Below are 25,824 nucleotides of genomic sequence, written 5' to 3'. Positions count from 1 at the left end.
AGTTTATTCACTCTCCAAGCGGGGGAGGAGCCAGGCATCAGGAGAAATATCAGCCTTGAGTTTTGTCTGGCTGGGCCTTTTAGGAGATTTTTAAGGATGTGAGAGGGTTGCAGCTGCACCCATGGGGGTGAAGGGAGAGGGTTGATTCTTGGCCAGATAGAGCAGGAAGTGGCAGGTTTTTCAAGGGACTCTGTCCTGGATGTGGGTTATGGTCAGGCTAGAGAAGAATATGTTTTGTAGTTTGGGTCTACTTTCTGAGAATGCAGGGCACCGTGACCTAGAAAAAAAAAGTTAGGGCCAAGTCCAGACACTTGTGAGTTTTGTCTAAGTGTGGCTGGGGTCGGGGTGGGGGAGTGGCTTCGAATAGATTTCTTTCAGTCAGTCAATTTAAGACTACAAGAAAACATGAAAGAAAATTAAAATCACTCATATTGTCATTGTTCAGAAATAATGACTATTAGCTTTTTCATTCAAGTCTTTTATTATCCCCATGTAAAGTATGAGGCAACTGAGCTTTACAGCTTGTGGCAGTTCAATCTTTGGAAAATAAACAGGTATTATGGCAAGAAGGCTGCAGGGTGCATGTGCAGTATATGAAGATTGCTGAGCATGGGATAACTGCCATTTTTAAAGATTAATCTTAAGTGGTTTATATATTTTAATATCATTGTAAATGGTATTATTTTATGTTATTTAATTCCTCTCTTTGATGCTTGTATTTAGGAATACAATTGATTTTGTTGTGGTAAAATGTGTATAACATGAAATGTCTTAGCTCAGGCTGCTATAACAAAATACAACAGACTGAGTGGCTTAAACAACAGACATTTATTTCTCAGAGTTCTGGAGGCTGAGAGGTCCAATATCAAGGTGCTGGCAGAATTGGTTCCTGGTTATGTTTCTTTTCCTGGCTTGCAAGCAGCTGCCATCTCACCGTGTCCTCCCATGGCAGAAAAGTGGGGCAGGAAGCAAGCTCTTTGGTCTGGAAGCAAGGTCTCTTCTTTGATTAGGGCACTAATCCCATCATGAGGGCCCAGCCCTCATTCTCTGATCTAAACCTCCCAAAAGCTATCTCCCAAATACCATCACATGGGGTGTTACAGTTTCAACATATGAATGGAGGGGGCACAATTCAGTCTATAGCAAAAATTGCCATTTTACCATACCTAAGTGTATGATTCAGTGGTATTAATTTTAGCAATAATACTGTCTTTGCATCACTACTACTTCAAAGCATTTTCATTACCCCAGAAGAAACTCTGTACCCATTAAGCAATAACTCCCCACTGATTACCTACCCAGCCCCAGATAACCTCTAATCTACCTTGTCTCTATTATTTTGCAAATTCTAAATATTTCATGTGAGTAGAATCACACAATATTTGACCCTTTATTTCTGGATAATTACTTAACATATTCAGGTTCATCCATGTTGTAGCATGTATCAGAACTTCACTTCTTTTCATAACTGAGTGATATTCCATTGTTTGCATATATGCCACATTTTGCTTAACCATTCTCCTGTTGATGGACACTTGGGTTGATTTTGGCTACTGTGAATACTATAGTAATGAACACTGGTATATAAATATCTCACTTTGGTCCTTATTTTTAATTTTTCTAAGAATATACCTATGAATGAAATTGTTGGGATATGTGGTAGGTAATTCTATTTTTAACTTTTAGAGGAATTGCCAAACCACTCTCCACAGCAGTAGATGAACTTTCCCTCACTGCACCACAAGTGCAGTGCAAGTAAGTAACCCCTCACTCCAGAAAGATGCCTGCTGAGCTGGGGCAGCCTCTGTAAACAGCAGCTTAGAAGTCCACAGTGCCTGAGGGTAGGAAGTGCATGCATAGCAATGTGCATATGTTGGACAATCTGAAGGGGCAGCCAGGCTCCTGGGTTTGGTCCATGAATCAGGACATGGAAGCATAATTTGGGCCACAGGTGGGGACTGCTGGGTACACACAGGGCTAAAAGGGCCCATCTGAAAGGGCTCTAAAACAGAGTAGCTAATTCCTCTGATGCCAGATCTCTTGGGATCTTGATTAATCACACCTAACCAGGGCTACAAGAGATGGGAGACAATTTGAAATCATGATTGTCAGAGAGGCCCTTAGGTCTAGAATCTGGGAAGTCTAAGGGCAGAAGTTGCACAGGGCAGGACTTGCCCATACATAGGCCCATCAGAAATGGAAGCCAGCCTCCATGGTCTTGGCCCCTAGGTCAGAGCCATGCAGGCATAATTTGGCATAATTTGGGCAATGGGTGGGGACTGGTGGGATACAAATGGCCCAAAGTGTCCATCATGCTCCAAAGCAGGTCTGATGAAGGGTCTCCTGGGATCACACAACCAGATCTTCTGGGATCTTGATAGCCGGGCATGACCAGGGCTATGTGGGATGAACACAGCTTGGAATCATGAAAACCAAACAAGTAAGTCCTTAGTCCAATAAGGACAGGAGCCCCTATGGGTTATGAGGGTAACCACCATTCAAGTCTCTTCCTCAATGCAGAGAAACACTGCCCTGAGAAGATGGCATGGTGAGAAAGCCCAGGCCTTTTCTAACAGGACAAATGGAAGTTCACTGATGAGAGACACCTGGGGGACCTCACTCTCATGTGACTTAAGTATCCTCTGACACCTTGAGTATCCCCTGAGTCCCAGGGATCTCATTCAAACATCTTTCCACTTTCTGCATCAGGAGTGCAGTGCTGGTAACATCAGCTATAGGAAGATATCCAGTTGAGATGAAATAGAGCCTATTTCTCTGGGACTAGAGGTCCTGGAAATCTGATGACAGGAAGTACACAGGGAACAAAGTGAGCATGCACTGGCCCTTCTCACCTGCAGCCAGGCTCCCTGATATAGTTCCCCATCAGAAATATGTAGGGATATTCCAGCCCACAAGCCTGAGCTTGTGGGGACACATGAGGCTGCTAGAGGTCATCCTACTCTAAAACAGGATAGCTGATTCCCTTGATGCCAGATCTCTTGAGATTTCAGATGAATTTCCAGGGTCACTAGAGCCCAATGGAATTGGAAACACCTAGAAATCATGATTATAGGCTCCCAGACAGGGTAAAGACAGCAAGGTCTATTGGGGGTTTAACGTGAATAATCATCATTCAAACTCTTTCATCAATGGCACAGTGTAGGGAAAGGCTGTACCAGGAATATGTCCTGGTAGATGAGGGCAGGCTTATTCTAATAGGCTATTTGTGCAAAATGCTTGTGGCAGATTCCCAGGAGCAGACTGCCAATGCCTAAGCCTTACTGATTCTTTGTTCAGATACCCTGGGATGGGTCCCCAGGTCTGATACTAGTCCCTATTAGGGACTTCTGGGGGACTCAGTGGTGGCAATGTGTGCTTTGTTCCAAAACACAGTTCCTTGTTCCCTGAAGTCAGATCTCATGGAACTGCTTAGCTTTGCCATCTCAAGTATGGCCATATTGACCACTCATAAGAGACACATGTGAGACCTGACTCCCCCCAGAAGCCCTGATTATCCCACTGGCACGAGGCTACAACTGGTCTAAATAAAAAAAAGTTTCCGGGATCCCTGGGTGGCGCAGCGGTTCGGCGCCTGCCTTTGGCCCAGGGCGCGATCCTGGAGACCCGGGATCGAATCCCACGTGGGGCTCCCGGTGCATGGAGCCTGCTTCTCCCTCTGCCTGTGTCTCTGCCTCTCTCTCTCTCTCTCTGTGACTATCATAAATAAATAATAAAAAAAAATTAAAAAAAAAAAAAGTTTCCATTCTCCCACTGCAGCACAGTGCACAGAACCCCTAGATCCAGGAAGAAGAATACCTGCTTTATGGAGAATTCTGAAACATCTAAAGGCCCAAAGTACTTAGGTAACAAAGTGCACAGGCATTGACTAATCCAAAGGAAATGTCAAGCTCTCCAGGCTCAACCCCCAGGTAAATGCCATGTATGTTAATTTGGGCCATATACAGGGTCCAGCAGGGTACACATAGGGCAAAGGTCCATACATCCAAAACAGTATAGTTAATAACTGGTGCAGATCTCATGGGATCTGAATAGCCATTCTGGGTCTGAACATGTTTCCTGGGATGGGAGACAGCTTGGGGTTGATTGCTAAACAAACAGTCCAATAAGGATAAGACATCCTATAGGGTATGACTGTAAACAGCATTCAAACCTCTTAATCACTGGATTAATGTAGAGAAACACTGCCCCAGGAAGGTGGTGTGGCAAGCAATTGCCGGTCTCATGTAACAGGCCAACTAGGCCTGATGCCTGGGGGTAAGTGGGCAGGAACCAACTAAGCATGCTTGAGATGCTATCACTCAGTATCTGCACCCTACAATCTGTTCCCAGTGCTTTGTGGAGACAGGGCCTCTAATGAGGACTTCTATGAATCTCACAGGGATGCCAAATTGCAACCCGCTGTAAAAAGAAATTGCCTGTTCCTCTGAAGCCAGATCTCATAGGAAATTGTCAGTCTTTCTAACCTGAAAGCATACAGGAAATTTCTAATGAGAGACACCTAGGGGACTTCACTCCTACAGGTGCTTTGAGTATTACCTGGCACCAGGTCACAAGGGCTCTCACTGAGATAATCTTCCCATCACTGCATCAGTAGAATAGTGCTGGTAGCCCCTAGCTAAAGAAACACATCCTGCTGAGCTGGGGAAAATCCTCTTTCAAAGGGACTAGAGGTTCTGAAAACCTGGGGGCTGGAGGTTGGTAGGAAGCAAAGTACACTAAAGCTAGCCTGTCTGACTCTGCAGAGTCTAGACCATTTAGGAATGGTTGGGGCCAAAAGCAGAGACCTGTGGAGGACACAAGGGGGCAGCTACTATGATCAAGCCCCCAAACAAAACAGCTAACTCCCCTAATGTCAGACCTAATGAAATCAAGGCAGATTTTAGAACCAACCCACTGCCTTCTCATTGGGCTGCCCTTCTGATAATAAAGCGTTCTCTGCTTCAAACCCAGTGATTCAGATACATGAATCTGATTTTAGGGTTTGGTAACAATCATGCGAGCCAGCCAGGAGGATTTATTCTATGGCAGAAAGGCTCTGAGCAATGGTGTGACTTGGGGGGTTCCCTGTGGCTGTTTGGACTGCAGATTGAATCCAAGGGAGTTCTCTCAGCTGCCTCTCTGCCCGGAGTTTGCCACCTTCAAAGTCAAGCCACCACTAGGCAGAGAAACCTCTGGCCACTGGGAGGAATTCTGCAGCTGAAGAGTAAGCTTCTAGTGTGCATACCAGCAACTGTGTTTTCCTCTCACTTTGCTTTTAGTCCTTTCAGGGAATGTTCCTGATAGACTATTTGTAAGAGGGACTCTCACATTTTACGAAATGGATAAAGTTGTATAACTATCCTTATTTGATTTCTTTCCTCTCACAGGGCCCTAATTGTCTTTGTGTGTTACTGTGCATTTGTCTTGTTTGTGCCATGAGAAATGCTGATTTGATTCCAGATTGTAGCCTGTTGAGCTGCTTACTCCAAAATTGGTCTAATTCTAGTTATGAGTCTATGAAAAAGAAAAATATGATATATTTTTGTAATGTGGGTCAGCTGCAATATGCATTGAATGACAGAAAAGTGACTGACAAATGGAACATGAAATTATAATCCTATTTTGCGATTAGAACTGTTTTGTAAGGACATAAAATGAGATGAAATACCTTATGTACAAGATTCTGTATAAAATGAACCTGCCCAGAAATCACGTAAGCTTATAGTATAACAGTCCATAAAGATTCGACCTATCCTCCCTGATTCTGACAAAGAGGATAATGCAAAAATAATTATTGATATGATAACCACCCCCATCCAGGGAAGTAGAAAATAGTGCAGAAGCTAATTCTCCACTGCTAGCTCCTCCACCTGCTCCCCCCACCCAAGATGGAACAAATCCATCCTGTATAGAGAACAAGGGACTCTAACCAGGGACCCTCAGAAGAAAGCTCAGGAATGATCTCCCTTTTGCATACTCATCAGTGTCCCCCTTTTGGTGTGGGTTTGCAACCTTGCTTGCCAATATTGCAATATCCTTTGTGCCAATACGTTATTGGAGGATTAACTGCTAATGGCAAATCTATGGGAATGGTTTGAGTCCATTCTCGACTCTCCACATGAGATCTATTTAACAGGAAAAAAGTCTCATGAACCACTCAGCATGGAAGGCTTATTTCCTTGATAGTTGCTACTAACCATCCCACTTGGGCGGATATCCAAACCTTACTAAATGTCCTTCTGATAGTAGAAGAATGTTGTATGGCTTTGAATGAAGCATGTGAGGAACCTCCACCTGCTGGATGCAAATAATCAGGCCAGACTGGAGACCCTAAAAGTGGTACCAAGATGTAACCCCAAATAAGATGTTAATGAAAGTGGGCTTCCTAGGTTCCAGACCTACCAAGAATGCATTTTAGGGGTGTCTGGCTGGCTCAGTCGGTAAAGCATGTGACTCTTAATCTTGGTTTGATTGTATCAAGCCCAGTGTTGGGTGTGGAGATTAGATAAAAATAAAATCTTAAAAAGAATACATTTTACAGGCAACTGGGTGGCTCAGTTGGTTAAACATCTGACTTGTTTCAGCTCTGGTAATGATCTCATGTGTTGTGAGATTGAAGCCCTGAGATAGGCTACTCACGTGGTGGGGAATCTACTTGGGAATTCTCTCACTCTGATCTGCCTCCCATTTGCTCTCACATGAGTGCTAGCTATTTAAAATTAAATAAATAAATCTTTTTAAAAAGGAATGCATTTTAGTAGAACTAAAAACAGGGGTTCCAAAACAGATAATTTTGAGTAAAGTTCAAGAAGATTTCAAATGCCTCAGGAGGGAAAACTATGCAGCAAAGAATACTTTATCCAGCAACACTGTAAAAATGAAAAGAGATAAAAAGCTTCCAGGACAAACAGACACTAAAAGAATTTGTGATCATTAAACCAGCCCTATAAGAAAAATTAAAGGGATCCTTTAAGCAAAGAGAGAGCCCAAAAGTAACATAAATCATAAAGGAAAAGAAAATATACAGAAACAATGACTTTACAGGTAATATAATGGCACTGAATTCATAAATTTCAATACTCACTATGAATGTAAATGGGCTAAATCAAAATGTACAGGATATCATATTCGATAAAAAAGCAAGACCCATCCCTTTTTCATCTATAAGAGACTCATTTTATATCCAAATCACCTCCAGATTGAACGTGTGGGGATGAAGAACCATGTATCATGCTAATGGACATCAAAAGAAAGCTAAGATTTGGAAGCACAATTATAAAGCTACTGGTGGCTCTGGAAAAAAGCATAAAGGATTCAAGAGACTTCATGACTGCAGAATTTAGATCTACTCTGGCTGAAATTAAAAATCAATTAAATGAGATTTAATCCAACTGGAGGTCCTAACAACGAGGGTTAATGAGGTAGAAGAAAGAGTGAGCGACGTAGAAGACAAGTTGGAGGCAAGGAAGGAACCTGAGGAAAAAAGAGAAAAACAATGAAAAGACCAAGAGGAAAGGTTAAGGGAAATAAATGACAGCCTCAGAAGGAAAAATCTACGTACAATTGGCATTCCAGAGGATGCCAAGATGGACAGAGGGCCAGAAAGAATATTTGAATAAATCATAGTTGAAAACTTCCCTAATTTGGAGATGGAAACAGGCATTCAGATCCAAGAGATAGAAAAGTCCCCCCCTAAATTCAATAAAAAACATTCAACGCCTCAACATTTAATAGTGAAACTTGCAAATTCTAAAGATGAAGAGAAAATCCTTAAAGCAGCAAGAGACAAGAGATCCCTAACTTATTTGGGGAGAAATATTAGATTAACAGCAGACCTCTCATGAGACCAGGCAGGCCCAAGGGCTGGAAGGATATTTTCAGGGTCCTAAATGAGAAGAACGTGCAGCCAAGAATACTTAATCCAGCAAAGTTCTCATTCAGAATAGAAGGAGAGAGGAAGAGCTTCCAAGATAGGCAGAAACTGAAAGAATATGTGACCACCAAGCCAGCTCTGCAAGAAATATTAAGGGAGACTCTGTAAAAGAAAGAGGAAGTCCAAGAAAACAATCTACAAAAACAGGGACTAAATAGGTATGATGACACTAAATTCATATCTTTCAATAGTAACTCTGAACTTGAATGGGCTTAATGACCCCATCAAAAGGCGCAGAGTTTCAGACTGGATAAAAAATCAAGACCCATCTATTTACTGTCTACAAGAGACTCATTTCAGATGTAAGGACACTTACAGCCTGAAAATAAAAGGTTAGAGAACCATTTACCATTCAAATGGTCCTCAAAAGAAAGCAGGGTTAGACATCCTTATATCAGAAAGTTTATCCCAAAAACTGTAGAAAGAGATGAAGAGGGACACTATATCATACTTAAAGGATCTATCCAACAAGAGGACCTAACAATAATGAATATTTATGCCCCGAGTGTGGAAGCTGCCAAGTATATCAATCAATTAATAACCAAAGTTAAGACATACTTAGATAATAATACACTTATACTTGGGTACTTGAAGGTAGCGCTTCCTACAATCGACAGATTTTCTAAGCACAATATCTCCAAATAAACAAGAGCTTTAAATGATACACTGGACCTGATGGATTTCATAGATATCTACAGAACTTTACATCCAAACACAACTGAGTACACATTCTTCTCAAGTTCACGTGGAACTTTCTCCAGAATAGACCACATACTGGGTCACAAATCAGGTCTTAGCCCATACCAAAAGATTGGGATCGCCCCTTGCATATTTTCAGACCATAATGCTTTGAAACTAAAACTAAATCACAAGAAGAAGTTTGGAAGGACCTCAAACACAGGAGGTTAAGGACCATCCTGCTACAAGATGAAAGGGTCATCAAGCAACTTAGGGAAGAATTAAAAAGTTTCATGGAAACTAATGAGAATGAAGATACAACCCTTCAAAATCTTTGGGATATAGCAAAAATAGTCCTGAGGGGGAAATACTTCACAATACAAGCATCCATTCAAAAACTGGAAAGAACTCAAATACAAAAGCTAACCTTGCACCTAAAGGAGCTGGAGGAAAAAACAGCAAACAGATCCTACACCAAGAAGAAGAAAATTAAAAGATTCAAGCAAAACTCAACGAAATCGAGACCAGAGAAACTGTGGAACAGATCAACAAAACCAGGAGCTGATTCTTTGAAAGAATTAATAAGATAGATAAACCATTAGCCAACCTTATTAAAAAGAAGAGAGAGAAGACTCAAATTAATAAAATCATGAATGAGAAAGAAGAGATCACCACCAATGCCAAGGAAATACAAACGATCTTAAAAACTTATTATGAGCAGCTTTACGCCAATAAATTAGGCAATCTAGAAGAAATGGATGCATTTCTGGAAAACCACAAATTACCAAAACTGCAACAGGAAGAAATAGAAAACCTGAACAGGCTAAAAACCAGGGAGAAAATTGAAGCAGTCATCAAAAACCTCCCAAGACACAAAAGTCCAGGGCCAGATGGCTTCCCAGAGGAATTCTATCAAACGTTTAAGAAGAAACCGTACCTATTCTACTAAAGTGGTTCTGAAAGATAGAAAGAGATGGAGTACTTCCAAACTCATTCTATGAGGCCAGCATCACCTTGATTCCAAAACCAGACAAAGACCCCACCAAAAAGGAGAATTATAGACCAATATTCCTGATGAACACAGATTCAAAAATTCTCAACAAGATACTAGCCAATAGGATCCAACAATACATTAAGAAGATTCTTCCCCATGACCAAGTGGGATTTATCTCTGAGATGCAAGGCTGGTTCAACACTCATAAAGCAATCGATGTGACTGATCATATCAGCAAGACAAAAAACAAGAACCGTATGATCCTCTCAATAGATGCAGAGAAACCATTTGATAAAATACAGCATCCATTCCTGATCAAAACTCTTCAGAGTGTAGGGACAGAGGGAACATTCTTCAGCATCTAAAAGCCATCTATGAAAAGCCCACAGCAAATATCATTCTCAGTGGGGAAGCACTGGGAGCAAGAACAAGACAGGAACAAGACAGGGATGTCCACTCTCACCACTGCTATTCAACATAGTACTGGAAGTCTTCGCCTCAGCAATCAGACAACAAAAAGACATTAAGGCATTCAAATTGGCAAAGAAGAAGTCAATCTCTTTGCAGATGACATGACACTGTACATAGAAAACCCAAAAGCCTCCACCCCAAGATTGCTAGAACTCATAAAGCAATTGGGCAGTGTGTCAGGCTACAAAATCAATGCCCAGAAGTCAGTGGCATTTCTATACACTAACAATGAGACTAAAGAAAGAGAAATGAAGGAGTCAATCCCATTTACAATTGCACCCGAAAGCATAAGATACCTAGGAATAAACCTAACCAAAGAGGTAAAGGATCTCTACCCTAAAACTATAGAACACTTCTGAAAGAAATTGAGGAAGACACAAAGAGATGAAAAAATATTCCATGCTCATGGATTGGAAGAATTAATATTGTGAAAATGTCAATGCTACCCAGGGCAATGTACACGTTTAATGCAATCCCTATCAAAATACCATGAACTTTCTTCAGAGAGTTGGAACAAATAATCTTTAGGTTTTTGTGGAATCAGAAAAGATGCCGAATAGCCAGGGGAATATTAAAAAGGAAACAATAGCTGGGGGCATCACAGTGCCAAATTTCAGGTTGTACTACAAAGCTGTGGTCATCAAGACAGTGTGGTACTGGCACAAAAACAGACACATAGATCAATGGAAGAGACTAAAGAATCCAGAAGTGGACCCTCAACTTTACGAGCCTCGGTGTCCATCGACAGATGAATGGATAAAGAAGATGTGGTGTATGTATACAATGGAATATTCCTCAGCCATTAGAAACGACAAATACCCACCATTTGCTTCTATGTGGATGGAACTGGAGGGTATTATGCTGAGTGAAATAAGTCAATCGGAGTAGGGCAAACATTATATGATCTCATTCATTTGGGGAATATAAAAAATAGTGAAAGGGGATAAAGGGGAAAGGAGAAAAAATGAGTGGGAAGTACCAGAAAGGGAGACAGAACATGAGAGACTCCTAACTCTGGGAAACGAACTAGGGGTGGTAGAAGGGGATGTGGGCAGGAGGTGTGGGTGACTGGGTGTCGGACACTGAGGGGGCACTTGATGGGATGAGCACTGGGTGTTATTCTATATGTTGGCAAACTGAACACCAATAAAAAATGAGAAATTTTTAAAATTTTATTTTAAAAATTAAAAAAAAAAAAGGAAAGATGAATGGGTAAAGAAGATGTGGTATATGTATACAATGGAATATTACTCAGCCATTAGAAACGACAAATACCCACCTTTTGCTTCGACGTGGATGGAAATGGAGGGTATTATGCTGAGAGAAATAAGTCAACCGGAAAAGGCCAAACATTATATGGTCTCATTCATTTGGGGAATATAAAAATTAGGGAAAGGGAAATAAGGGAAAGGAGAGATAATGAGTGAAAATATCATTAAGGGTGACAAAACATGAGAGACTCCTAACTCTGGGAAATGAACAAGGGGTAGTGGTAGGAGAGGTGGGCAGGGGGGTGGGGTGAGGGTGACTGGGTGATGGGTCTGACGGGGGCACTTGGCGGAATGAGCACTGGGTATTATGCTATATTTTGGCAAATTGAACGCCAATAAGAAAAAGAAAAGAAAAAAATTCTAAACAAAAAAAATTATTCATTTGTTTACGAGAGGGGCAGAAGGGGCAAAGGGAGGAAGAGAAGCAGGTTCACCATTGAGCAGGGAGCCTGATGTGGGGCTGGATTCTATGACCATAAGATCATGATGCAAGCGGAAGGCAGATGCTTCACTGACTGAGCGACCTAGGTACCCCTGAAAACTCTAATTTTGAACAGTCTAATGTGCATACCCTCTTGTCCCCAGACGGGGAGGCTCAAGGTGTGCCCAGCACCATCTCATCCCCAAAAAGCCTTTCTGCAGCGCATGCCTAGAAGCCAGAGTTTATTTTAATGATCACTGAAAAGCTGGAGCCAGGCTATCAGCCATCTGCAGTTGATTTAGTCCCCTAATCTGCTTTGTCCCAGAAAAGTCATCACAGAGGCTTGAATCTTGTGACAGACAGAAAGAAGTGGTGTCTATCAATCATATCAATGATATGCTCTAGTCTTTGCAATGACCTAGTCAGCTGAGAAAAGTGACAGCTTGGCACATGCACAGAATTCAAGCCTATTGTGGCTCAGAGCAAAAAGCAGGGTCAGGTTACCAGCGATACACTGGAGTCTCTGTGCTGGGCTCAGCCAGTCCCAGAAAAGTAGCTACTTGGAACACTCACAGAGGTTTAATCCTATTGTGGCTCACACTGAAAAGTGGTTTTCTCCCCTCTGCCTGCACCTCTGACCCTACTGCCCTGTGTGTAGTTTGATCTGTTTGTTAAAGGAAACTAGATCCCAAAGGAAGAAAGGAAGAAAAACACACACATATATGTATTATATATATATACACATAATATATATATTTTATATTATATTATATTATATATATACATATTATATATATAATATAATACAATGAAAGGAAATCAAAAATTTTAAATATATATAATGGAAATAGAAAAATTAAAATTAAAAAAGAATGAAAAATAAGAAAATAGCTGGGAAAAAACCCTGAAAGACTAAATAATAATAATAGTAAAAAAAAAAAATGAATACTACATACTGTTTTCCCCAAGAGCTGGAATTTTAAATTCTCTATAATCAGTGAACTTGATGCTAGCTGGTTGTTCCTGCTGGTCTCCTGGGGTGGGGGTGGGGGTTGTTGCCCTGATTCTCATGAGTCCTTGCCCTGCTATCATTGCACCCCCTCCCCCTTGCCAGGGCTTAGTGTCAGTGGCTCCAGCTTACACTATGTGGAGCTATTTTGCTACCTGAATACTTTCAACACCAGTGACAGGGGAAGGGGGGAATGAAAGTGATGGTACCCAGATCTCTAGCCCCAGAGCTGAAAGTTTGCACCCTCTACTCTTCAGTGAGCCACAGATAAGCAATCAATCACTCTTGTCTCCTTGGTTTCCATCCTAACTCTGTGTTTACCCAGCCTGTGACCAAGCATTTTTATCTCAGGCACATGACCTAGTTTCAAGTCTCCAAACTTTATGGACTCTTGCCTAGTGGCCCAGAGCCCTTCCTCCTAGGGGAGGGAGGGGGCTCTTGCTGTGCTTCTGCCTTTTGCTGAGCCTGGTGAATCATTGCATGACCATGCAGTGTTTTCTGGTTTATGGCAACATTGAGCAGAAAGCTAATACCTACACTCACTGTTTTCAGCCAGCTTCTCTTCTCTGATGCTTGGGAACTCTGCCACACTCAGGCACCACTGTTCTTTCTGTGACCCCTAGGATCCTAAGACAATGTTGTCCCACGTGGGATTCCTCCCCACATCACCACCTGAGCACCTTTATGCCAGGGATGTCCCTAACTGTAGCAGTCGTCGTCGTCTTCTTCTTCTTCTTCTTCTTCTTTTTTACTTTTCTTTTTTTAGATTTATTTATTTGACTGAAAGACAGAATGTGCACATGCAGGGGGAGCAGCAGGCAGAGGGAGAAGGAGAAGCAGGCTCCCCACTGATTAAGGAGTCCCATGTGAGAATTCATCCCAGGACCCTGGGATTATGACCTGAGTCAAAGGCAGACACTTAATTGACTGAGCCACTCAGGTGCCCTGTAGCAAAGTTATAAAAGTTTTGATTTTGTGCTCCACTGCTTATAATACTTTCCTGTAGTCAGCTTAAAGAAGCTCCTCCCCTTTTTAGCTTATTTTTTTATATATTGCCCTGGATTCTCCTCTCTGTACCTCCTAATTTGCAAACAGTGGTCACTTTTCTACTTGTAGAATTTCAGAAATTCTTTTCTCAGATCTCTGATAGATTTTTCAGGTATTCAGAATGATTTGATAACTATTTAGCTGAAACCCAGGGACCAGACAAAATTAGGGACCCCATAGCCCTCCACCATCTTAATTCTGATTCAAATGATCAGCTCTTAATCTTTACCTTATTCAGAAAATGATGTCATAGGGAAGTGTAGTATTGGTCTTGGGAGTCGATGTTTTTTCAGTTGTAATTTAAGTGCTAACATTAAAACAACTCTTTTTTTATACAAGTGTTTTCATAGGAAAATTAGTGCTTTTAATTTAAGAGCTTAAGAAGCAGCTGTAGCTACCATTTAAGTTATGCTTAATGACTTAATCCCATTGAATCAAGTATTTTTATTTTTACCAAAAAAATCACTTTTTAAAATATACTCTATTTAATAATGTTCAACTAACTTACAAACAGTGCCTATCATGTATTATTCATGGAGTCTGGGCATACTAGAATCTGATTATAATAGATGCTGTGCTGTCACTTTATCTGTATTTTCCTTTATTTCCTTAAACCCTGGGAGGTTTAATGTTATTATCTCCATTTTATTTTTTTATTTATTCTATTTTATTTTTTATCTTTTTTTTTATCTCCATTTTATAGAGCAAGTAAGTAATATACCTGAGGTCTTATTCTTAGAAAGAAGTATCTCTGGGGTTGAAGCCTAAGTCTGTCCCACCTAAAGCCTTATCTACCAAGCTTTAGTGAACTTCAGTGTTAGCATTAATGCAGCAAAGCAAAGGTTCTGGGGTTTAATGTCATGTGGAATCTAACTCAGGAAGAGATGAAATTTCCTTCAAGGGCCTCTTCATGTACAAGCACATTACTAAGTGATGTGCCTAGATACTGTGCACATGTGGGTTTAGTTTCCATGTATAATTTTAGAGTTCAAAAATTGAGAACTTTCAAATGACATTTTAACATAAAAGTGGCTGAAAATTTAGATGCTAGACAATTGCATTTGTACTTTTAGTATCAGAACACAAATGCCCTAAGTCCAGTATATTTCCTTTTTTAAAAAAGATTTATATATTTATTTATATAGAGAGAGTACATGAGAGTACATGAGCAGAGGGTCAGAGGGAGAGAATTTTCAAGCAGACTCCTAGCTGAAAATTGAATATTCAATGGAATGTTGAATATATACATTAAGGCATTTCTATCTTTATCAAGATTCATTTTGATGACTGAGTAGTTCAACTCTGTTAGAAAATAAAGTTACTGCTGCATGGAGCCCTTATGACAGAGGCATGTGTGTGTGTGTGTGTGTGCATGTCTTTTACTAACCATATTTGAAGGATTATGCGAGCTTTTACATCCCTCTGTATGTCAATACATTTTGCATATCCTTTTTAATACTTCTAGATAGTAGGCATTTGGATGAAGGTGTGACTTGTCTAAATTAGTAGAAAATCTGTAGAACACAGACTATAAATTAGTTATTTTTTCCTGTGACAGGTTTATCATAATCTTGAATGCAAATAAGAAATTGGAAAAGGTGGAAGTTTCAATTCTTAACAGAGCATGTGCCATACAGTGACCTCTCATGTTTTCAATCAATCTTACTAATCGATATTTTTACAAAGTAGAAGATAAAGTACCCCCAATATAAAAACCTAAACCTATTTAAATATCAATAGAAAAGATATTACTAACTTGGCACCATTAATCAAGACAGCTGTTACTTAAACTGGCCTTGAGAAAAGAAGTTCAAAAAGAAGGAAGAAAAGGCTCAAAGAAAGGTATTGAGCTGTCAGACTTAGGAAAGTCTGGATCCTCATTTCAGCTGAGCCTGTTACTGGCTATTATGCAAGTCAAGTCTCTTAACCTTCTTGTGTTTTCCTTTTCAAGTGTAAAACAAGGGTAACAATAGCTGCTTCAGCATAAAACTGTTATGTGGATAAAAGACATTAAAGTATTTTGAAATTGTAAAAAAAAAAAAATTAAATCATTAACTTGGTTCAGTCCGTCATTTTAAAAATTTTAATATGTATCAGTCTATCACTTTAAGAATGATATACTTCATCTTACTTGAATATGAGCACGCAGGATCTTGCTACGTTTGTCATTTTGATGAAATAAACTCTGTTACAACAGTTGTAAAAAAAAGAAAACCGACAATTCATCTTCTAAGCTTCTTACTCCTTAGAATTCCTTTTATCCTTTTTACTATTCAGGAGTGAACCTATTCATCCTTCTGCATATTACTAAAGATGCAAAATGTCCACCACTGGAAATGTCCAGCTCAGCCTTTTCCTGCATCTATTGCTGGAACCTGGCTGCCTGGGCTTTTGCATGCATGAACTCATTTATTTGTAGAGCGCTCCACCTATGTTGTAACACTGCTTTGAAGAGTGCAGTGCAGGTGGTATTAGAGAAGCCTGGTGAAATAAAAATGTGCTGAACATTATTCTTCACGACACTGATTTTTATATCAAAAATTGCATGATCAGTTTGAGCTGCAAGAGTCTTCCCTAAGGTAGAATATTAAAAGGATAAACTTTTTTTTTAAAGGGTAAACTTCTGATTCAATTCATTTGTTTAAATGATTTGAGATAGAATATTGGTGTCTCGTTTATGTCAAACTGTGGCAAGATTTTGGCAACTGCCATTTGGCTTTATTTCCTGCTGTTTAACTGATATCAGTCTTTTGGGGTCTCTGCTTGCTCAGCGTGGGAAAAGGTCCCTTAGGGGAGCCTGAGCAGCATCTATGATATGAGATTGAAACCCCAGATGGCATCATCATTTGTATTTACTGAGAGGAATAACACCCAACATTGGTTTCAATACCCTCCAGGTTTTCTCCAGCAATTTTAAGGTAAATTATAAAAAGCTAAAAAAATACACATGCACAAATTATATTCAAATTACCCACTCAAAAAGGTATATAATACAAGTAATTTATGATGTGAGATATTTTGTGTGTAATAAAATACAGAAGGAAACCAGTGACTGGAAAATAATAAAACAGAGTTTGTTAAGGAGAGAGGGAACGATTTGGATGGGATGTTAAACATCACGGTCTTGTCATTCATTATAAATTCTTGGCACCACTTTTTTTTAAAGATTTTATTTATTTATTCATGAGAGATACAGAGAGATAGGTAGAGACACAGGGAGAGGGAGAAGTAGGCTCCCTGCTGGGAGCCCAATGTGGGTCTGGATCCCAGAACTCCAGGATCATGACCTGAGCTAAGGCAGATGCTCAACCACTGAGCCACCCACGCAGCTGTTGGCACCAATTTTCACTGCATTTCTCTTGGCCATAGTTTTATTTCAAGTGCTGTCTAGGAGCTCTTAGCTTTCTCAACAGACTTATATAGTTAAATCAACTCAAAGACTTCAAGACTTCAGGCGAGCTCTGCTTGGGGCTGCTAAAAAGATTGCAGAGTAGTTACAAGGACAAGCTTATACATGAAAGCCCAGTTACTAAGTTCTGTGCTTGTGGCAAAGGATGAAACACCTTGGTGGAGCGTGTGTTCCTTTCTTTCCTTTTGCTTAGATGGCTGGGATGTAACTTATGCAAGAGTTATGACATCACCCTTATTTTGAGTGGAGATGAGACGGGGAAATCAAATGAACCCTGGGAGAAAAGAAGTATTTTTTTGCCTTTGCTTCTTTTCCTGCTTCTGTTCTTGCCAGGACCTGCATGACCATCCCACTTTACATATGCCTTGTAATGCAAGTAGCCTGTGTTTTCCTAATAATGGACAAGCAGTTAATGATTCTGTAGAATAAATAACATCCAAGGAAGTACTAGGTGAGAATGACCAGAGGAAGCTATCATATACGTATTCCAGAAAAGAGGAGCTAGATATCTGGAGGCCAAGGCCCCTTGGCTCCAAGAAAATAGCACATGGGCCTATGCCTTTGTTCTAATTGGTTCTTGCTTGCCTGAGAAGACACATTTCAGACTACTGTCCTCAATAAAAACTCCAGACCCAGTACAAAGACGACACTCCTGGTCTTTTCCTTTCTGAGCCTCCTGGTCATTCAGCTGTCTATTACCCGCTCTCTATTTTCAATAAACTGCTTTCACCTCCTGCTGGCTCACTTTTGATTTCCATCCTGTGTGAAGCCAGAAAGAACTCTCTTGGCTGGTTCTGCAAGACCCCTTCGGCATACTTGGACCTGGCCTGTGGGCATCAGGGGACTTCATGAAGCATTCTGTAGTGTCTGCTTTGGCCTAGGCCTTTGAGTCCTGGGTGCATGTATCCAGCCTTTTTCCAGATCCCATTAACTCATCAGCCAATGGGCTTGTACTCTGGGAGCACCTTTCCCCCCTTATCCTTGCCCTGTCTTCATTGTAAAACTGTATGTAGAAATGAACAGTCATTGCTCCTTACCCCAGACCTACATCTCCGTCTCTGTTGGAATGAAAATTAAGGATATAGATCAGAAAATCTTAGAGGGAAGAGCTTTCAAATGCTTTCACATGCAATTTCTAATCTGATTTATATCAGTCCTGTGTAGTGAGATCTTTCTCTTATTTAACAAAAGAGGAAGCTGAGGGGCAAACAGATCTTAAGTGAATTCACAGATCTTAAGTGAATTCGCTATCACCTGGCCTGTGAAGAAAGTAGTGGGGGCTTGATGATCTATCCATTCAACTGGCTTTTTTTTTTTTTTTACAACTGAAAAACTTGAACTCCAGAGAAGTTGTAATGGGTTCAGAATCACGTCGGTATAGTCTTGTAGCTGGACCTAAAATTAGCTCCTGATTACCAGTTTGGTATTCTTGACTTTAAACCCTGCTGAAAACAGCACCTTGCACTCCTAAGGAATTCAGAACAGGTGATAGTTCCCCTGTTTTAGAGAGGATGAAATTGAAACTCAAAGGAAGAAAAGTGTTTGGCTCTGTTCACACCACCCATTAGTAGTAAATGCTAAGATTAGATTAGTTTTAGGGCTTGTGGCTGAAACATAGCCTCTGGGTGCTTCCTACTCCCACAATTTTAGCAATGAGTAATCTCCCTTCTGATGAAAAGAACAAAGGCAAGATAACTGTAGATCAAATTAAATTTCCTCATAACTGGCAGCCCACCTGAGACTTGCAGAATGTGACCCTTCCTCATGTACCTCACAGCTGCCTTAATGTTGCAATGCTTTGCTAGAGACAAAAACCAACCTTATCTTGACAATAGCCAGAACTCCAGCATCCTGTAAGTCTTCTTTGACATACAGAAACCCCTTTAGAGACTTCTGTTATCTCTACCTTGCTTCAACTTAAAAATATATAATCAGTCACACCTCACAATCACAATGCAGGTCTGTCTGTCCACAGGTCCTGTCCACCCTGCTACAATAAAAGCACCTTTTGCACCATGAAACATCTCAGGAATTCTTTCTTAACCATTGTGCTTGGGACGTCTGGGTAGCTCAGTGATTGAGCGTCTGCTTCAGCTCATGGTGTGATCCTGGAGTTCCAGGATAGAGTCCCAGACTGAGTTCCCTGCACGGAGCCTACTTCTCCCTCTGCCTATGTCTCTGCCTCTGTGTGTGTGTGTGTGTGTGTGTGTGTGTGTATCTCTAATGAATAAATAAATAAAATCTTAAAAAAAAAAAAAAACCAACCATTTAGCTCAATCATCCTGCATCACTTTTTTAAGTAGAGTGTAATTTGTTTGTTCTCTATTATTAAATATATAGTGTGATTTTTAGAGTAAAATGAAAGAATCTGATTTAAGAAAGAATTTTACATTACAAATTATTCATCTGAGATCTTTCAAAAGGTTTAATTTTTATGCATAGGATTGCAGTATGGTAGTCCTTTGTGTTCTTTTGATGATAACTTTAGTATTGGTGATTAGAGAGCTGGAATTCATTAGTATGCTGCCAGAGAACCTACCTTTCTTTGTTGTCTGTTTGCCAACAATTTCAATTAGGGAAAAAGAATACAGAATTGTTGTGCCCAAGATTACATAACCGAGAAACCACCAAGGAACCGACACCGATGCAAACACATGAGGGTTTATTTACAAGCTCGAGCTTGGGTCCAAGTGCACCCGACACAGCGGAGCAGGGACTTGGACCCCGAGGTGGGTTTCAGTTTAGTTTTATGGGCTGGTCTCGGGGACCTCCAGAAGGGCTGGAGCAATTCCTCAAGTTCTGTTTACATTCTGATATGGGGCTTTCAAGGGCATTGAGCTCTGTTCTCATTCTAATATGGGACTTTCTGCCATGGGCGTTAAGCTCTGTTCTCATTCTAATATAGGGCTTCTTGCCACTGGCTTGGGCTCTGTTCTCATTCTAATATGGGGCTTTCTAGGGCATTAAGCTGTAAACTGTTTTTTGGGTTTTTTTTTTCCTGTAACTGAAGTAATGTAAATTTCAGCTCTTATTCACAGGGGCCTGGGATGGCTGTACTTCTGCTAACACTAAACTTAAAGTGGAAGGGCCTTAATTTTCTCAGCCTCCACAAGAACGACAAGGGGGCCAGATGAAATATAGGACAGCCAGTTAAAATTGAATTTCAGATACTACTTATAGTAAGAAATTTCCATTGGTAGTGGGTGTGACTGCCTCCAGGGGTTGAAGAGCCTTCCTGGACCCCATCCCCTTTTGATCTGAACTTTGGGCAGTTCTAAAGGAGGAAGCAGCCTTGAAGACCTGCCTTTTTTTATGCCCCAGAGCAGGGTCCCCCTGGCCACATGGGCACATGCCCCCCCACCTCTGGGGCAGGGTCACACCTGGCCCTTTGGCAATCATGGCACCCCTATTTGTCACAACCACTTTGCTAACCTCTCCCTTCCCCAATAGTAAGTATAGTCACTTTTGTTTGCCCTTTTGTGGTCACTCCATTTCCTCTTTCTTGGCAGAGAGGGAAGAAGAGAAGCTGGGCAGTAGCTTTGGGTGGGGGAGGGCACCTGTGGTTTTTAATGGGAAATACCTCTCAGAGATGCTCCTATGGGCTAGGAGCAATGCTGCATATTTAAAAATAGTTATTCCCTAAGGCATACTCGAGTCCAGGTTTGTATACTTGTGGACAATTTCTACTAAAGCAACTTTGAAATAGAGCAGGATTTTAATCAGTTCTTTCCTGAATTTTGTTAAAATTTATAGGTTTAGTAAAGCCTTATTTCATTCCTTCTATCAGGCAGGCAGGTAATCATATGATCTCGTTTCTTTCTTCCCTATCCTCCTGATAGTTACAATGTGGTTCAGTATTTGGGACAACAGCACCCCCCTCCACATAATGTTCTATGTCCTTGTTGACAATTCATCATCAAACTCTTGGGCACTGACCCAGATACAGTTTCTTTCCTCAGGGGTGCAGCAGTGAGTTAGTATGATATATATCAAACAAACACAATGGATCAAACATCATCAAACTTAATGGATATTTGTTGAAAACTCTCAATAAATTGAGAAGGGTTTTCAGAATGTAATCCTAATTGTTGTTTTATTTGACCGAAGTCTGACTGGAGAACAGGGCATGGATTTGAATAGTGCCCATTTCTCCCTTAGCAACCTCTCTAAGAGAATATAATCCTAATATAGGAGGAGTTCCAAGGATATAAGGAGTCCTGCTCCTAGAGTACCCAGCTGAGCTGGGCATATGAGGGCCTTCAGGCTTAGAAGGAGAAGTGACAGAATAAGTGTCCTCTTCATTTGAAGAGGCTTGTTATTCCTTTGACAACTTAGATTCACTAGGATGAAACCTGTTTAGATGATCATTATCCAATATATCAGGAGGAGGTTTGTTGGTCTGATTAGTGGCCAAACTCAAGAGGCCCTTAGGTCAGGGTCTGGATCTAGAACCCAGAAGCCTGAACATGGGGTTTCTGTCCATTACCTTATTTCTTTCAATAGAGATCTTATAAGTCCTATTGAAAGTGAGTGTCTCATTAGTGGGCCAGTTTTTCTCATCTCCTAGAGTACTGAGGCCATGCAGTATTACAGATTAGTTTCTTTTTCCTTAAACCTTGCAATGCAAATTGTTTCTGATGGGTTAAAAGACATCCCAAGGGATAGTCCTTGGGGATTGAAAAAGAAGCTCTGATGCATTACCAAGAAAATCAGCCCCACCCCTTGACTCCCAGGTGCCATCCCTTGTGCATGATATGTCAGAGTGGTGTCACAGTGACCTGAGGCATCCCTCAGATGAAATTGCTATGATCACCACCTTCTGTAAAGGCCCTATAGGAGGGAGGTCTGCCCTCCTCTCACTTCCCAAATGCATTCTATACTATGATGCATGCCAACATATGGACCAAGTTTACCCTGCTGTGAAGGCCCCACTGCACCTTGGCTTGCCTTCTAATGAAGGCTGTACCATGAAGGCCATGAAGAACCCACTGTTTATAACTCATGGAAAACACTTGAAAAGTTTTACAAGAGGAAAGTGCCCAATTTTGTAACTTAAGATGTTAGTAGAGGACATTGACCAACAGTAAAGATAAAAATCCATCATGATCTAAGTGACATTCCAATATCTGTGGTCTTTACACCCAGCTTCTCTAGGAAATGTTCCCTGGTTGGGTTTTAACTCAACTGAGTACTGGTTTTGGCCAGCTCCCACTGGATGTCTCAAGGCCAGAAGCAGCAAGAACAGAGATGTGGAGGGGATCACATTAGACAAATGAGGAGGAAATCTCAAACAGTAGTCTCAAGATTGGCAGCCATGGTAGTTAGGCGGCTGTCTTATGCCCAAGACAGACAGCTTTGTATAAGGACAGGAGTAAAGAGAGTGTTTCAGGTTTCTGGGTCTTACTACCATTCCAGCCAGAGTACTACCAGTCAGAAGATAGGCATTTTTCTCCTCAAAGAGTAGTCATGGGCTAGAGGATGGCAGCCTGGGCAATGACGTGCAATAAGACTACTCTTTGAAAAGCCCCTGGAATGAAAGTAATGAGGAGAGGTAAGAAAGTACTCACCAGTTTTCACCATGGCTTAGAGTCCAGAAGAAAAGACTTAAAGCTCCACAGTGGATGCCAAATGATGTAGTTTTTGGAGTGGTGTTGTTGGTGTTCAGTGCTGAAGGTCAGGAAATAATTCTTCAAATATCTTCATTGCAAAAATTTGGTTTTTTTAAAGCACAGGCACAGGACACCTGTGCAGAAAAAGCTGAATTGGGGTTGTGACTTTCAAGTTGGGAGGAAGTTAGGAACAGTACAAGCCTCTAAGGTATTTTGGAAACAAGGTTTGCAGGATCCTCGGGGACCTATTTATTACTATTTTATTCATTTATTACTGTTTAGCAAAAACTCAGTCATGAGACTTTCAGATGTTTTTCAGTGGGCCATGTGCTTGGAGGGTGATTGCTAACACATATCTAGGTGGGGAGTAGAGATAAAGGAAGTTTCCAAAGGAATTTTTATGTTAAAGAAGACTTATAAGATCCTGGAGGCTGGGGTAATGTTAAGCTAAGATTGCCTTAAAAAAAAAAAAAAAAAAAAAAGCTAAGATTGCCTTTTGCCCTTAACAACATATTAACATTGAGGCAGCTTAGTTCCTAGAGGAATGTCACCTTGCCTATTTCAAGGACTTGCCAATGGGTAAGTAGTAAGGAAATTTAATTCTTTCTTTGCCTTTGTTTTCCACATTACTAATAACTGGACAAGTCCTCACTTACTGGGGCTGCTTTTAGCAAAGACCTCTGTGATATCACTGCTTCAAGGAACTATAATTCAAAAAGGGGATGATATTTTAATTTGTTGTCCTACAAAGGAAACATCTGATAAAAATTCTATAACCTTAGCTTAAATTCTTGGCAGACAGAGGGTATCATGTCTTCCCTAAAAAGGCACAAATATCTAACCAGGAAGTACACTATTTGGGATATTAACTAACAAAAGGTCACCATTCTCTATATACTGATAGGAAAAGGCTATCTTGAGCCCTCAACTACTAAGAAACAACTCCACACTTTCCTAGTCATGGCAGGCTTCTGCCACCTATGAATTCCAGGAATTGGACTCTTAGCCAAGCTACTGTATGATTCAGTTAAACCTCTTAATGAAGAGCCTTTACTCAGGACTAAAGCCCCCAGAAGACCTTCAAAACATTAAAATATAAGTTCCTATCAGTTCCAGATGTGGCTCTACCAAATTTTGGAAAACCTTTTACTTTATGTGTAGCAGAGAAACAGGGCCAAGCTCTGGGACTTCTTACCCAAAAATTAAGAAATAAAACAAGATCAGTGGGCTATATTTCTAAGCCAATTGATAGTGTAGCACAACGGTGACCACTTACCTGCAATCAGTGGCTGTGATTGCCCTTCTGCTAGAGGAAGCCTCAAAACTTACTATGGAGCAGTCCTGAACTGTTATGACCTCATACCAGGTCCAAAGTGTTACAGAAACTAAAGGTTAAAAAAAAAAAAAAAGAAAAGAAACTAAAGGTTAGGAATGCCTGAGTGGCTCAGTAGTTGAGCATCTGCCTTCAACTCATGGTGTGAGCCCAGGGTCTTGAGATCAAGTCCCACATCAGGCTCCCTGAATGAAGCCTGCTTCTCCCTCTGCCTTCACCTCTGCCTCTCTCTGTGTCTTTCATGAATAAATAAATAAAATCTTAAAAAAAAAAAACACCTAAAGGTTATCAATGGATGACAGAGGGCTGACTTACTAAATACCAGGCTATGCTTTTAGGCATACCTAAAGTGGTCCTTAAGACCTGTCAGACTTTAAATTCAGCTACTCATATGCCTGGACCTGACTATTGTACCTCAATAGAACATAGCTGATCAGAGGTTATTGGTTTTGTTTTTTCTAGCCGATCAGACTGAAAAGATTCTCCTATTGATAATGCAGATAACAGTTGGTTTGCTGGTGGCAATAGTTTTGTAGGAAAGGCGATAAGAAAATCTGGGTACATGAGGTGCTTGGGTGCCTCAGTTAAGTGTCTGACCCTTGATTTCTGCTCAGGTCATGATCTCAGGGTCCTTAGATTGAGCTCTGTGCTCAGCATGGAATCTGCTTGTCCCTCTCTCTCTGCACCCAAATAAATAAATAAGAAAAAAAAGAAAAGCTGGGTATGCAAATCAGTCTAACTCAGACTATTGAGGCCAAAGTTCTTCCAGGAAATACATCTACCCAAAAAGCATAGTTAATGACACTCATTCATGCTTTTTAGTTGGCAAAGGGCTTCAGAATCAATATCTATACTGACTCTACATATGCCTTCCAGGTTCCACACATGCATGAGGCAATCTGGAAAGAGAGGGGGCTGTTATCAAGTCATAACTCTCCCATTAAATATGGACCTGAAATAATAGCTCTCTTAGAAGCTGTGAACAAACCCAGAGAGTTGGCTATAATTCACCTCAGGGGACATCCAAAGGATGACACCATGGAATCTAAAGGGAATAACACAACAGGTCATGCAGCCAAGGAGGCTGCTCAAAGCCTGTAAATACTGAGTCTCATAGCAGTCCTGTCACCAAGAAAAGATACATGTCCAGTTTATTCAGATCAAGAAACCTGAGTAACCCAGGAACAGTGATTTTCAAAAAGAAATGTGCAGGACTAGCTTATAAATGATAGAGGAAAAGTCTTTATACCCAGAGTCAACCAATGGAAACTAGTTCAGGGATATATCAGGGTACTCATTTGGGTAAAAAGGCCCTGGAACAAATGGCTAAAAACACCTATGATGGGATTAACTTAACCACTACCATAAAACAGTTCTGTCAGTCATGCGCTATTATTCATTGAGCACAACCAAATCTAGAAGGTGTTACTTGTCCCACCCTTCCCTCTTGGCCCCCCTCTTGCTCTTTTAAGGGCAGTCCAAAAGCAGGGGACATATCCTAGGGAGGGCTGGCAATTAGATTTTATGCAAATGCAATCATGTAAAGGATGTAAGTAAATACTTATGAAAACACCTCTACTGGTTCCCTTGTAAAACAGTAAAGGCTACTGAGGTGACAAAAACATTGCTAAGGGAAATTGTCGCTAGAT

At 40.7% G+C, this 25,824-nt stretch overlaps 1 protein-coding gene across 2 annotated transcripts in view; it reads right to left on the bottom strand.

Annotated features, from left to right (window-relative positions):
* Positions 1 to 22,906, bottom strand: part of LOC121482089 (cryptic protein-like) — a 35,820-nt gene extending 12,914 nt beyond the window's left edge. For both annotated transcript variants that reach the window (XM_041739935.1, XM_041739936.1), the window contains exon 1: positions 22,801 to 22,906. The gene's annotated coding sequence lies outside the window, so the exon portion shown is untranslated. The remainder of the gene's footprint in view (positions 1 to 22,800) is intronic.
* Positions 22,907 to 25,824: the final 2,918 nt, after the last annotated feature.

This window comes from Vulpes lagopus, chromosome 24, assembly GCF_018345385.1.
Source record: "Vulpes lagopus strain Blue_001 chromosome 24, ASM1834538v1, whole genome shotgun sequence".
In the NCBI taxonomy this organism is placed as follows: Eukaryota; Metazoa; Chordata; class Mammalia; order Carnivora; family Canidae; genus Vulpes; species Vulpes lagopus.
The sequence above is the reverse complement of the archived record's forward strand: the minus strand, read 5'-3'. Positions and strand labels throughout refer to the sequence as shown.